We start from the raw sequence: 12762 nt of genomic DNA, 5'->3' as shown, positions 1-12762 counted from the left end.
ATTTATTAGGTGTTTACTATAAAGCAGTAAGTTCTTTGAAACAAAAACTTCTCACTCTAGGCTTCAAGGCTCTCCATCACCTTGCCCCCTCCTACCTCTCCTCCCTTCTCTCTTTCTGCTGCCCACCCCGCACTCTCCGCTCCTCTGCCGACCACCTCCTCACCATCCCCCGTTCTCGCCTATCCCACCGTCCTCCCGCTGTCCTGGAATGCCCTCCCTCCTCACCTCCACCAAACTAATTCTCTTCCCCTCTTCAGAACCCTACTTAGAGCTCACCTCCTCCAAGAGGCCTTCCCAGACTGAAGTTCCCCTTTTCCTTCTGCTCCCTCTGCTCCCCCTCTACCCCCCACCTCCCCTCAGCTAAGCCCTCTTTTCCCCCCTTTCCCTCTGCTCCTCCCCCTCTCCCTTCCCCTCCCCTCAGCACTGTGCTCATCCGCTCATTTGTATATATTTTTATTACCCTATTTATTTTGTTAATGAGATGTTCATCCCCTTGATTCTATTTATTGCTATTGTTTTAATGAGATGTTCATCCCCTTGATTCTACTTATTGCTATTGTTTTTGTCTGTCTGTCTCCCCCAATTAGACTGTAAGCCCGTCAGTGGGCAGGGACTGTCTCTATCTGTTGCCGATTTGTACATTCCAAGCGCTTAGTACAGTGCTCTGCACATAGTAAGCGCTCAATAAATACTATTGAATGAATGAATATATACCAAGCATTGTTTTAAACACTGGGGTAAATACCAGGTAATCAGGTTGTCCCACATGGGGCTCACAGTCTTAATCCCCATTTGACAGATGAGGTATCTGAGGCACAGAGAAGTTAAGTGACTTGCCCAAGGTCACACAGCAGACAAGTGGTGGGGCTGGGATTACCAAAGGGAAGGTGAAACAATAGAAACACAAACACAACAGAAAAGACAAGGACAGGGATATACACAGCAAGAGGTTCTGGATATACACAGAGAAGCAGCATGGCTCAGTGGAAAAAGCACAGGCTTTGGAGTCAGAGGTCATGGATTCAAATTCCGGCTCCACTGCTTGTCACTTAACTTCTCTGTGCCTCAGTTACCTCATGTGTAAAATGGGGATGGGGATTAAGACTGTGAGTCCCACGTGGGACAACCTGATCACCTTGTATCCTCCCCCAATGCTTAGAACAGTGCTTGGCACGTAGTAAGCACTTAACAAATTCCCTCATTATTATAGACACTGAAATAAAGGTTGGGGCACTGATTACTGATTGTAAAGATATCTGCATAAATGCTGGTAAATCCCTAAGTGCTCGAGGGGCTGAGGTCTCAAGAGCCTAGGTGACCAAGAAAAAGGGAAAAATAGCATGGGTAGATGAGAGATTATCCTGGAGGAGATAAGATTTTAGCAGGATTTAGAAGACGGCTAGCATTGATCTGTCAGATATGTGGGCAGGGAACGGGTCTACCAAATCTGTTACATTGTACTGTCTACCAACTCTTATTTTACTGTACTCTCCTAACTGCTCAGTAAAGTGCCCTGCACACAGTAAGCCCTCAATAAATACAATTGATTGAAAGGACTGGGGGAAGGAGGGGAGCCAGGAAGTCCAGGGTGGGAGCCAGTGACTGCAGGTGAGAGAGAAGAGATTGAGGCACACGGAGCAATAATAATAGTAATAATGTTGGTATTTGTTAAGCGCTTACTATGTGCAGAGCACTGTTCCAAGCACTGGGGTAGATACAGGGTAATCAGGTTGTCCCACGTGAGGCTCACAGTCTTCATCCCCATTTTACAGATGAGGTCACTGAGGTACAGAGAAGTTAAGTGACTTGCCCACGGTCACACAGCTGACAAGTGGCAGAGCCGGGATTCGAACCCATGACCTCTGCCTCCCAAGCCCGGGCTCTTTCCACTGAGCCACGCTGCTTCAGTCAGTCATAGGTATGGAGTGCTTACGGTGTGCAGAGCACTGTACTAAGCGCTTGGGAGAGTACAGTTGAACACATACCATTCCCTGACCACAACGAGCTTACAGTCTAAGGGAAGACAGACATGGATATGAATCAGTAAATTACAGATATGCACCTATAGCGCTAGGGGGCTTGGAGGGGATGAATAAGTGGAGCAAGTCAGGACGAACAAGAAGGAAGTGGATGGAAAAAGACGATTTAGTCAGGGAAGGCCTCTGGAAGGAGGTGTGCCTTCAGTGAGGCTTTGAATGGGGGGAGAGTAATGATCTGTTGGATACGAGAAGGGAGGGCGTTCCAGATCAGAGACAGGACGTGGGTGAGAGGCCAGCGGCGAGATAGACGAGATTGAGGTCGTGTTAGAAGAGTGAAGTGTGCGGGCTGGGTTGGAGTGGAAGAAGGTGAGGCTAGGTAACGGGGAAGAGAGCTAATTGAGTACCTTCAAGTCGATCACGAAGAGTTTCTGCTTGATGCGGATGTGGTCGGGCAACCATTGGAGGTTTTGGAGGAGGTTTGGGGCTTGAACGCATTTTTAGAAAAATGAGCTAGAGAGCCGAGTGAAGTTGGAACTCATTAATAATTTTGGTTAAAAATAAGGTTTGAGACCTCCGAACCAGGCCTCTGTTCACAAAACTATTTCCATGAGAAAATTTATCGTAGGTTAAAATGTTTCTACTTAACGTGATTTTCAGAAACCAATTTTTGTCATTCGCCTGAAGACTGCCTGTAGTATGTCATCGTCGTCGTAGTATTAATAACAGTAATTGTTGAGCACCTACTAAATGCTTGAGAAGTATAATAGAAAAAAAAGTTCCCTGCCCACAAGGAGCTTGCATTTTAATTGGGCAGGCAGGTCTCAAAATATCAACCAACAGTGAAATCAGAATACATTATTGAAAGTTGTTTCATACACGCATACACACAGACACAAGTAAGTCACTTAAGATATCTACCTTTTTCCTCGTCTGTAAAATGGGGGGATTAGATCAATCAGTGGTATCTGTTGAACGTTTAAAGTGTGCAGAGCCATGTACTAAGTGCTTTTTGACAGTACAGTAGAGATGGTAGATACATTCCTGCCCACAACGAGATTACAGTCCAGTGGGGGACACAGAAATTAACAGAAATAAATAATTTACAGATACCAAGTCTCCCGCTTTGAAGGAGAATGCCATGTGGGAGAGGACTGTTCCTCCCCGATTAGCTTGTATCTGCCACAGAGTAAGCACAGAACTATTATTATTATTACTGCTCCCTCTCCTTGAATCTTAATCTCCTTGAAGGCAAGGATTGGGTCTAATAACTATATTGCATCTTCCCGTGCGCTTAGTAGTACAGTGTGCTGCAGAAAGTAAGAATTCACCAAACACCTTTGATTGATTGATTGACTGCCAGTGCGGGAGCTGGGCTGAGCCGAGAGCTGGAGCCGGGCTTGCTCTGGGGAGGCGCTGCTCGGGACGGTAGAGGGTGGTAGGGAGTGCTGGGGCTTCCGAGGGCGGCGCGCCACCGTGCGGCCGGAGGGGAGAAGGCAGGCAGAGGGCCCTGGCCGGCGGCGGCCGTGAAGGGAGCGGGGGGAGGGGAGAGCGGCCGTTGGCAGTTGGGGGAGAGGCGGGAGGCGTCGCGCGCAGGCGCCGTCGTCGGGCGGGGCCAGGCAGAAGCCCGGGGCGCGGGAAAAGCGAGGCGACGGGCCGGCCGAGGCGGGTGTGGCCGAGGCGCCGAGGCCGAGGAGGAAGAGCCGCCTCGCTGAGGAGGAGCCGCCGGCGGGGAGGGACCCCGATGAGGACGTGAGGCCGCGGGGCCGGGGAAGGGCGAGAAGCCGTCCATCTTGGGTGGGAGTGGAGTTTGCCCCCGCCACAGGGGTCGAGGGGCGCGATGGGCGGAGTTTACGTCCTTCCTCAGAGGAAAGATGGGGTACTCGACGGAGTTTACCTTCTCCACTGAAGGTGGCACTCTTAGCAGAGTTCTCCTCCACGGGGGAAGGGAGAGCGCTCGGGACAGAGTTGATCTCCTCCACAGAGGAAGGGGGGCAGACGGACACTGTCGTCCGAGTTGGGGGGGGCATTAGAGGCGGGCGGGCAGGCGGAGGGAGGCGGGACGGCCGAGGCCTCGGTGGGAAGGCCGGGCCCGACCGATCTCAGGGCAGGGGCGGGGGGAGGCCCCGGGACTCGGGGCGCTGAAATAAATGCACCCGGTCTAGCGGGTGACACACCGAACCCACTGCGGCCGCCCACGCGGAAGGAGAATCCAGGACGGTGAAAGTGGAAAGAATGCTGGGATGGAGAGTGTGTCGAGGAGAATGTGGTAGAGAAGTTGCATGGTCTAGTGGAAAGAGCCCCAGCCCGGCAGTCGGAGCACTTGAGTTCTAATCTGCCCTCCACCCCTTGTCTGGCTGTGATTTGGGGCAGGGTACCAAACTTCTCAGTGCCCGCCTTACCTCATCTGCAAAATGGGGATTGAGACGGGGAGCCCCATGTTGGGCAGGGATAATAGTAATAACAATAATGTTGGTATTTGTTAAGTGCTTACTATGTGCAGAGCACTGTTCTAAGCGCTGGGGTAGATACAGGGTAATCAGTTTGTCCCACGTGAGGCTCACAGTTAATCCCCACTTTACAGATGAGGTAACTGAGGCACAGAGAAGTGAAGTGACTCGCCCACAGTCACACAGCTGACGAGTGGCAGAGCCGGGATTCAAACCCATGACCTCAGACTCCCAAGCCCGGGCTATTTCCACTGAGCCGCGCAGCTTCTCAGGGATTGGTTCAGCCTGGATACCTTGTGTTTACCCCAGCACGTCGTGCAGTGCGTGGCATGACGATAATAAACCCTTAACAAATACCATTATTCATTCATTCAATAGTATTTATTGAGCGCTTACTATGTGCAGAGCACTGTACTAAGCGCTTGGAATGAACAAGTCGGCAACAGATACAGTCCCTGCCGTTTGACGGGCTTACAGTCTAATCGGGGGAGACAGACAGACAAGAACAATGGCAATAAATAGAGTCAAGGGGAAGAATATCTCGTAAAAACAATGGCAACTAAATAGAATCAAGGCGATGTACATTTCATTAACAAAATTAACAAAATAAATAGGGTAATGAAAATATATACAGTTGAGCAGACGAGTACAGTGCTGAGGGGATGGCAAGGGAGAGGGGGAGGAGCAGAGGGAAATGGGGGGAAAAGAGGGTTAAGCTGCGGAGAGGTGAAGGGGGGGCGGTAGAGGGAGAAGGGGAGCTCAGTCTGGGAAGGCCTCTTGGAGGAGGTGAGTTTTAAGTAGGGTTTTGAAGAGGGGAAGAGAATCAGTTTGGCGGAGGTGAGGAGGGAGGGCGTTCCAGGACCGCGGGAGGACGTGGCCCAGGGGTCGACGGCGGGATAGGCGAGACCGAGGGACGGTGAGGAGGTGGGCGGCAGAGGAGCGGAGCGTGCGGGGTGGGCGGTAGAAAGAGAGAAGGGAGGAGAGGTAGGACGGAGCAAGGTGATGGAGAGCCTCGAAGCCTAGAGTGAGGAGTTTTTGTTTGGAGCGGAGGTCGATAGGCAACCACTGGAGGTGTTTAAGAAGGGGAGTGACAGGCCCAGATCGTTTCTGCAGGAAGATGAGCCGGGCGGCGGAGTGAAGAATAGACCGGAGCAGGGCGAGAGAGGAGGAAGGGAGATCAGAGAGAAGGCTGACACGGTAGTCTAGCCGGGATATAACGAGAGCCCGTAGCAGTAAGGTAGCCGTCTGGGTGGAGAGGAAAGGGTGGATCTTGGCGATATTGTAAAGGTGAAACCGGCAGGTCTCGGTAACGGATAGGATGCGTGGGGTGAACGAGAGAGACGAGTCAAGGATGACACCGAGATTACGGGCCCGAGAGACGGGAAGGATGGTCGTGCCATCCACGGTGATAAGGAAGCCTGGGAGAGGACCGGGTTTGGGGGGGAAGATGAGGAGCTCAGTCTCGCTCATGTTGAGTTTTAGGTGGCGGGCCGACATCCAGGTGGAGACATCCTGGAGGCAGGAGGAGATGCGAGCCCGAAGGGAGGGGGAGAGGACAGGGGCGGAGATGTAGATCTGCGTGTCATCTGCGTAGAGATGGTAGTCAAAGCCGTGAGAGCGAATGAGTTCACCGAGGGAGTGAGTGTAAATGGAGAACAGAAGAGGGCCAAGTAGTAGTTGGGGTAGTAGTCGTAATGGTATTTCTCAAGTGCTTACTCTTTGTAGGGCCGTGAAGTAAATACACGGGTGCAAATGAGACCCAGGCCCTGGCCCACAAATGAGACCCAGGCCCTGGCCCACAAGGGGCTCCCCTCCAGGAACAAGTGGGGAGACGCAGACAGGGACATAGGGGACGAGAAAACGGTACAAAGAAAAACCATAGAAAAGAGGAGGACAGCGATATTGGCTCAGCGGAAAGAGCACGGGCTTGGGGGTCAGAGGTGGTGGGTTCTAATCCTGGCTCCTCCACTTGTCAGGTGTGTGACTTTGGGCAAGTCACTGAACTTCTCTGTGCCTCAGTTACCTCATCTGTGAAAATGGGGATTAAAAAAAGTGAGCCCCACGTGGGACAATCCGATTGCCCTGTATCTACCCCAGCGCTTAGAACAGTGCTCTGCACATAGTAAGCACTTAACAAATACCATTATTATTATTATTGTTGTTGTTCTCTGTGTCTGTTACCTCATCTGTAAAATGGAGATTAAGACTGTGGCACAACCTGATTACCTTGTATCTACTCCAGCGCTTAGAACAGTGCTTGGCACACAGTAAGCGCTTAATAAATACCATCGTCACCATCATCAACAAGAGAGATCGAGCTGTGAGGGTATAGATGTGAAAATGCAATACAAGTAGGAGAGGCAACCCCACATTGTACATTGTGGGGTGGTAAGTGCCTTTAGTGCTTGAGGGGGTAGGTTCTCAAGAGCCTAGGTGACAGAAAAGAGGAAAAATGGGATGGGGAGATGAGAGATTTAGGGAGGGAAGAGGTCCTGGAGGAGATAGGATTTTAGCAGGACTTTGAAGATGGGCAGGGGATGATCTCTCAGATAAGGCCCGGGGGTGGGGGAGGGTGGGGGAGGATGGGGGAGAAGGGCTCATGGGAGGAGAGAGGGTTTGAGCCAGTGATTGAAAGCTAGAGAGAGGAGTAGGTTGGGGTTAGGGGAGTGAAGTGTGCCGGCCGGAGAGGAGTGAGGCTAAGTGGGGGGAAGAGAGCTGATTGAGTGCCTTAAAGCCGATGATGAAGAGTTTCTGCTTGATGAGGAGGTTTTTGAGGAATGGGGGAAATAGGGACTGAAAGTTTTTATAGAAAAATGATCCGGGCAGCAAAGCAAAGTATTGTATATTATAAATCGTTTATTCACGTTAATGTGTGCCGTCCCCCCCTCCCCACACTCCCCCCCCCCCCCAACCCCATCCCCACTGGATGTAATCCCGAGGGCAAGGAACATGTCTACCAACTCTGTTGTATTGTATTCTTATCTGTAACTTGGAACCAGCCCTCTGTTTACCAGTTTATTCCCCTGAGGAAATTTGTTCTAGCTAAAACTGTTTGTACTTGACTCATCACTTTCAGGAACCAATTCTGTCATATGTATGAGGACCTCCTGTAGTAGCAGTAGTAGTAACAGTATTTGCTAATAATAATGATAATGGTATTTGTTAAGCGCTTACTATGTGCCAAGCACCGTTCTAAGCGCTGGAGTGGATGCAAGGTAATCAAGTTGTCCCACGTGGGGCTCACAGGCTTCATCCCCATTTTACAGATGAGGTAACCAAGGCACAGAGAAGTTAAGTGACTTGCCCACAGTCACACAGCTGACAAATGGCATAAACGGGATTAGAACCCACAACCTCTGCCTCCCAAACCTGTGCTCTTTCCACTAAGCCACGCTGCACTGGAGGTCCCTGTGGACAGGGAAAGCGTCTGCCAAATCCGTGGCGTTGTACTCTCTCAAGTGCTAAGCACTGCTCTGCAGACAGTTAAACACTCAATAAATACTGTTGTTGTTGATGATGAGCCAAGTATGGACTGGAGAGGGGGAAGGCTGGAGATAGGGAGGTCAGTGCGGAGGGTGATGTAGTAGTCGAGCTGGGACTTAAGTGGTTGGATCAGCCTGGTGGTTTTCAGTATAAATTCATGCATGTAGCTCTGCATCTGTAAAGAAGTAAAAAGTGCTTACTAATTTTGATTAAAAACAAAGTGTCTGACCTTGGAACAACCCTCTATTTTTACGTTTAGCCCCATGAGAAAATGGGTTTCATTAGAAAATGTTTCTATTAACATGACTTTCAGGATCCAATTGTGTCACAAGTCGGAGGAGTAGTAGGAGTAGGAGTAGTAGTGATAACTATTTATTAAGCATCACTAGAGGTCCCTATGGGCAGGTGAAGTGTCTACCAACTCTGTGGTGTTGTCTTCTCCAAAGTGCTGAGTGCAGTGTTCTGCATACAGTAAACACTCAACAAATACCACCCATTGATTGATTAAGAACGATAGAAAAACAGAACACAGCCTGGCCTGGTGGAAAGAGCACAGGCCTGGAAATCAGAGGATCTGGGTGCAAATCCTGGCTCTGCCACTTGTTTCCTGTGTGATCGTGGGCAAGTCACTTAACTTCTCTGCCTCAATTACCTCATCTGGAAAATGAGTACTAAACCTATCAATCAGTCGTGTTTATTGAGAGTTTACGGTGTGCAGAGCAGTATACTAAGCCCTTGGGCGAGTACAAGATAAGAGAGGTGGTAGACATGGGCCCTGACCATAACGAGTCTAGCGGGGGAGACAGGTATTATCAGGAATAAATAAATAATTTGTAATAACCCCTAGCTGATATAATTAGGGATGTTGGGAGTTAATTAGGGAAGGCTTGTTGCAGGAGCTGGGATTTGAGGAGGGCTCTGACGGTGTGGAGGGCTGAGGTCGAGTGCTTTTCTTACCCTTTGATGTGCTGAGCGATAAGAAGAGATGCCCTAGGGAAAGAAGGGGAGAAGTTAGCCCATTCCTAGCCCCACAGCACTCATGTCCATGACCTGATACTCTCCCATTTTTCCCAACTGTAATTTATTTTACTGACTGTTTCCCACTCTGGACTGAAAGCTTGTGGGGAGGGGACTTATCTTCCAACTATTCATTCATTCATTCATTCATTCATTCATTCAGTAGTATTTATTGAGTGCTTACTATATGCAGAGCACTGTACTAAGCGCTTGGAATGTACAGTTCGGCAACAGATAGAGATAATCCCTGCCCAGTGACGGGCTCACAGTCTAAACGGGGGAGACAGACAGCAAAGCAAAGCAGAACAAAACAAAAACAAGACAACTTCATCAAGATAAATAGGATCAAGGACATGTACACCTCATTAAGAAAATAAATAGGGTAATAAACTACTGTGTAGTACACTGCCAAGTGCCTAGTACAGTGCTTGGTACATGACTAGCTCTCGATGAATACCCCGACAGATTGAATCCCAGGAATTTCGGGGTAGAGGGAATATTTGTAATATAAAAAGCAGGGGGCGGGGCGGGGGGGTGTGTGTGGCAGGAGGAGGGGGTTTTGAAGGTTTGGTGTTTCTTGAACCTATCAGGCTGTGGGCTGTATCTCTATTTTTACATTTATCATGAGTAACCTGTTGTGTTCTCCTGCCCCTCCCTGGGTTAGGAAGCTACATGAAGACCGGGATCGTGTCACATAGGTCCTTTGTAACTTCCTTAGGACTTAGTACCGGGATTCGCAAAGAGCGAATGTTTGTGGGGTGGGGAGGGGACTGATTGCCCTAAACAATCATGTAAGACCTAGAGGTTGGGGATTTAAATTTTAATCCCAATTTATCTTCACAACAGCTCTATTAGACAGTTGGAAAATTACCCGACTTCCTTTTTTTCCACCAGGGAAATTCAGATGCAGAGAAGGTTTCTGATTATCCGGAGATCGAAACCCTGTCCAGGAAATGAATGGCAGAACTATGGAAAGTAGCTAGGTCTTCTGTTCCCTGGGAAAATATGCCCCATAAAAGAGACTGAAAAATCCAATAGCCCGAAAATGAGTGTTGTCTGTGAAATTTGCCTGCACCGTTTGCGTATTTTAATAATGATGGTATTTGTTAAGTGCTTACTATGAGCCAAGTACCGTTTTCCTGTACTGGCAATGTTCTGAAATTAGCTGACGTAAATACACTTTTCGTGTAGATGGAGAATAAGACACAAAAGCAAGTATGGAAGAAGAGAAGAGCAAGGAACTCACTTGTGGTAAAATCCCTTCGGTTATGTTCCTTGAATCAGTTTTCCTCTTTCTTGTTAATGTACTGTTTCTTGTTTTGTTTTTTAGTGCCCTTAAGTAGGTCTCCCTCCCTCCAACTTCTCACCCCTGCAGTCTACGTACTAGAATAAGAATGATGATTAATGATAAAGGTGGTATTTGTTAGACCCCCCCCCCCGCCGTGCTCGCCTCACCTTCACCCCGGCATCACCTCCAGTCTCAGTTCCATTCCCTCACTGCCCCTTCCCCCGACCCCCAACTCCTTGGCCTCCTTCTCCTGTCAACTCATGCAAAACAGCCATTCCCCCTTACCCCTGGGCCTCACTCCAAATCTCTCTCAAAAAGCTCCGTGCTTATGTGCATAAATAGAACAGTTAAAGCCATTTGAATGAAGTAGCTCGACAGAAAATGACTGTTTTCTGTGCTTTTCATTTTAATTTGGGAACAGAATGTATCGCATAATTTCATAATACCATTTGTGTGACAGTTATTTACCTAAAAGATAGAGTCTCCCACTTAAGGAGGACTCTTATCTGAGTATTTTCTGTTTCTCTCAGAGTTATTATACATGAGGAAAAATAACCCCAAATGTTAAAAGGTTCATGTTCAATGGGGAAAGCAGGTACAATCTTCATTAAACGTTGTTTTTGTTTGTTTTCTGAAACAGTGAAGAAGAATATGGACTTACTGCTGGAGTGCATTAAGTAGGAGCTAAGGGCACACAACGCTCCTGCTATAAAGACTGCTTTGTTCTCAGTTGTTTTGATTTGTCAAGAAAACAGTAAGATGATTCACTGAAATTTGATCTGGCGTTCTCTTTATACATTTTGAGGTCACATGATGCAAAAATGTTTGTCTTTATTTTCTGCTAAAAAGAGTTTTCTAAAGTTATGCATAGGTAGGAAGGAGCGGGCTTTTTTTTTTTTTTTGAACCTGGGATAAGGTGGACTAGTAGGTTCATGAAGAACCGGGACTGAGTCGAATTAGATTATCTACCCCAGCACTTCCGCAGTGTTTGACACAGAGTAAATGCTTAATGATAAATGCTAAGGTTTTCACCTCACCCACGGGCCTAATTGTGATAGTAAGAATCATGATAATTGGGGTATTTGTTAAGTGCTTACCCTAAGAAGTAGCATGGCCTAGTAGAAAAAGCATGGGCCTGAGAGTCAGAAAACCTGGGTTTTAATCCCGTTTGTTTGCTGTGACAATGGACAAGACCATTCCCTTCTCAGTGCCTCAGTTTCCTCATCTGTAAAATGGTGATTTAGTATCCGTTCTGCCTCGTACTTAGACTTGGAGCCCCAAGTTGGTCGGGGTCTTTCTCTGACCTGGTTATCTTCTGTCTACCCCAGCACTTGGCACCTATTTCCTCACGAAAATCAACACGATCAGGTCTGAGCTCCCCAAAGTCACCCCTCCGCCTCTCCCCTCCCCCCCACCGACCCCCTCCCCTACTTTCCCATCCTTCCCTGCAGTATCCTCAGAGGAGATCTCCTCCCTCCTCACAAGTGCCACCCCCTCCACCTGCGCCTCGGACCCCATTCCCTCTCACCTTCTTAAAACCATCGCCCCTGCCCTCCTCCCTTCCTTAACTTCTATTTTTAACCACTCAATCTCCAAGGGCTCCTTCCCCTCTGCCTTCAAACATGCCCACGTCTCCCCCATCCTAAAAAAACCCGCTCTTGACCCCACTTCCCCCTCCAGTTATCGTCCTATCTCCCTACTACCCTTCCTTTCCAAAATCCTAGAACGAGTCGTCTACAATCGATGCCTAGAATTCCTTAACTCCCATTCTCTCCTAGACCCCCTCCAATCTGGCTTCCGTCCCCTCCACTCTACCGAGACTGCTCTCTCTAAGGTCACCCATGACCTCCTTCTTGCCAAATCCAATGGCTCCTACTCCATTCTGATCCTCCTTGACCTCTCTGCTGCCTTTGACACTGTCGACCATCCCCTCCTCCTCCATACCTTATCTCACCTTGGCTTCACGGACTCTGTCCTCTCCTGGTTCTCCTCTCACCTCTCTGGCCGATCATTCTCGGTCTCCTACGCTGGAGCCTCCTCCCCCTCCCATCCTTTAACTGTTGGAGTTCCTCAAGGGTCAGTTCTTGGCCCTCTTCTGTTCTCCATTTACACTCACTCCCTCGGTGAACTCATCCGCTCTCACGGCTTTGACTACCATCTCTACGCAGATGACACGCAGATCTACATCTCCGCCCCTGTCCTCTCCCCCTCCCTTCAGGCTTGCATCTCCTCCTGCCTCCGGGACGTCTCCACCTGGATGTCGGCCCGCCACCTAAAACTCAACATGAGCAAGACTGAGCTCCTCATCTTCCCTCCCAAACCCGGTCCGCTCCCAGACTTCTCTATCACCGTGGATGGCACGACCATCCTTCCCGTCCCGCAGGCCCGCAATCTCGGCGTTATCCTTGACTCGTCCCTCTCGTTCACCCTACACATCCTATCCGTCACCAAGACCTGCCGGTTTCACCTCTACAATATCGCCAAGATCCGCCCTTTCCTCTCCACCCAAACGGCTACCTTACTATTACGGGCTCTCGTTATATCCCGG

At 49.1% G+C, this 12762-nt stretch overlaps 1 protein-coding gene across 5 annotated transcripts in view; it reads left to right on the top strand.

Moving 5' to 3' along the window:
• The first annotated feature begins 3604 nt into the window (after positions 1-3604).
• The window catches only part of LOC114809003 (telomere repeats-binding bouquet formation protein 1-like), a 30466-nt gene continuing 21308 nt past the window's right edge, over positions 3605-12762 (top strand). For 3 of the 5 annotated variants that reach the window (XM_029057384.2, XM_039911082.1, XM_039911084.1), the window contains exons 1-3: positions 3605-3728; positions 9821-10177; positions 10855-10968. The gene's annotated coding sequence lies outside the window, so the exon portion shown is untranslated. The other 2 variants (XM_029057383.2, XM_039911083.1) reach the window with 2 other exon arrangements.

The sequence above is a fragment of the Ornithorhynchus anatinus genome, unplaced genomic scaffold (assembly GCF_004115215.2).
Source record: "Ornithorhynchus anatinus isolate Pmale09 unplaced genomic scaffold, mOrnAna1.pri.v4 scaffold_93_arrow_ctg1, whole genome shotgun sequence".
Classification (NCBI taxonomy): Eukaryota; Metazoa; Chordata; class Mammalia; order Monotremata; family Ornithorhynchidae; genus Ornithorhynchus; species Ornithorhynchus anatinus.
Note: the sequence above shows the minus strand (reverse complement) of the source record. Positions and strands in the feature narration are given on the sequence as shown.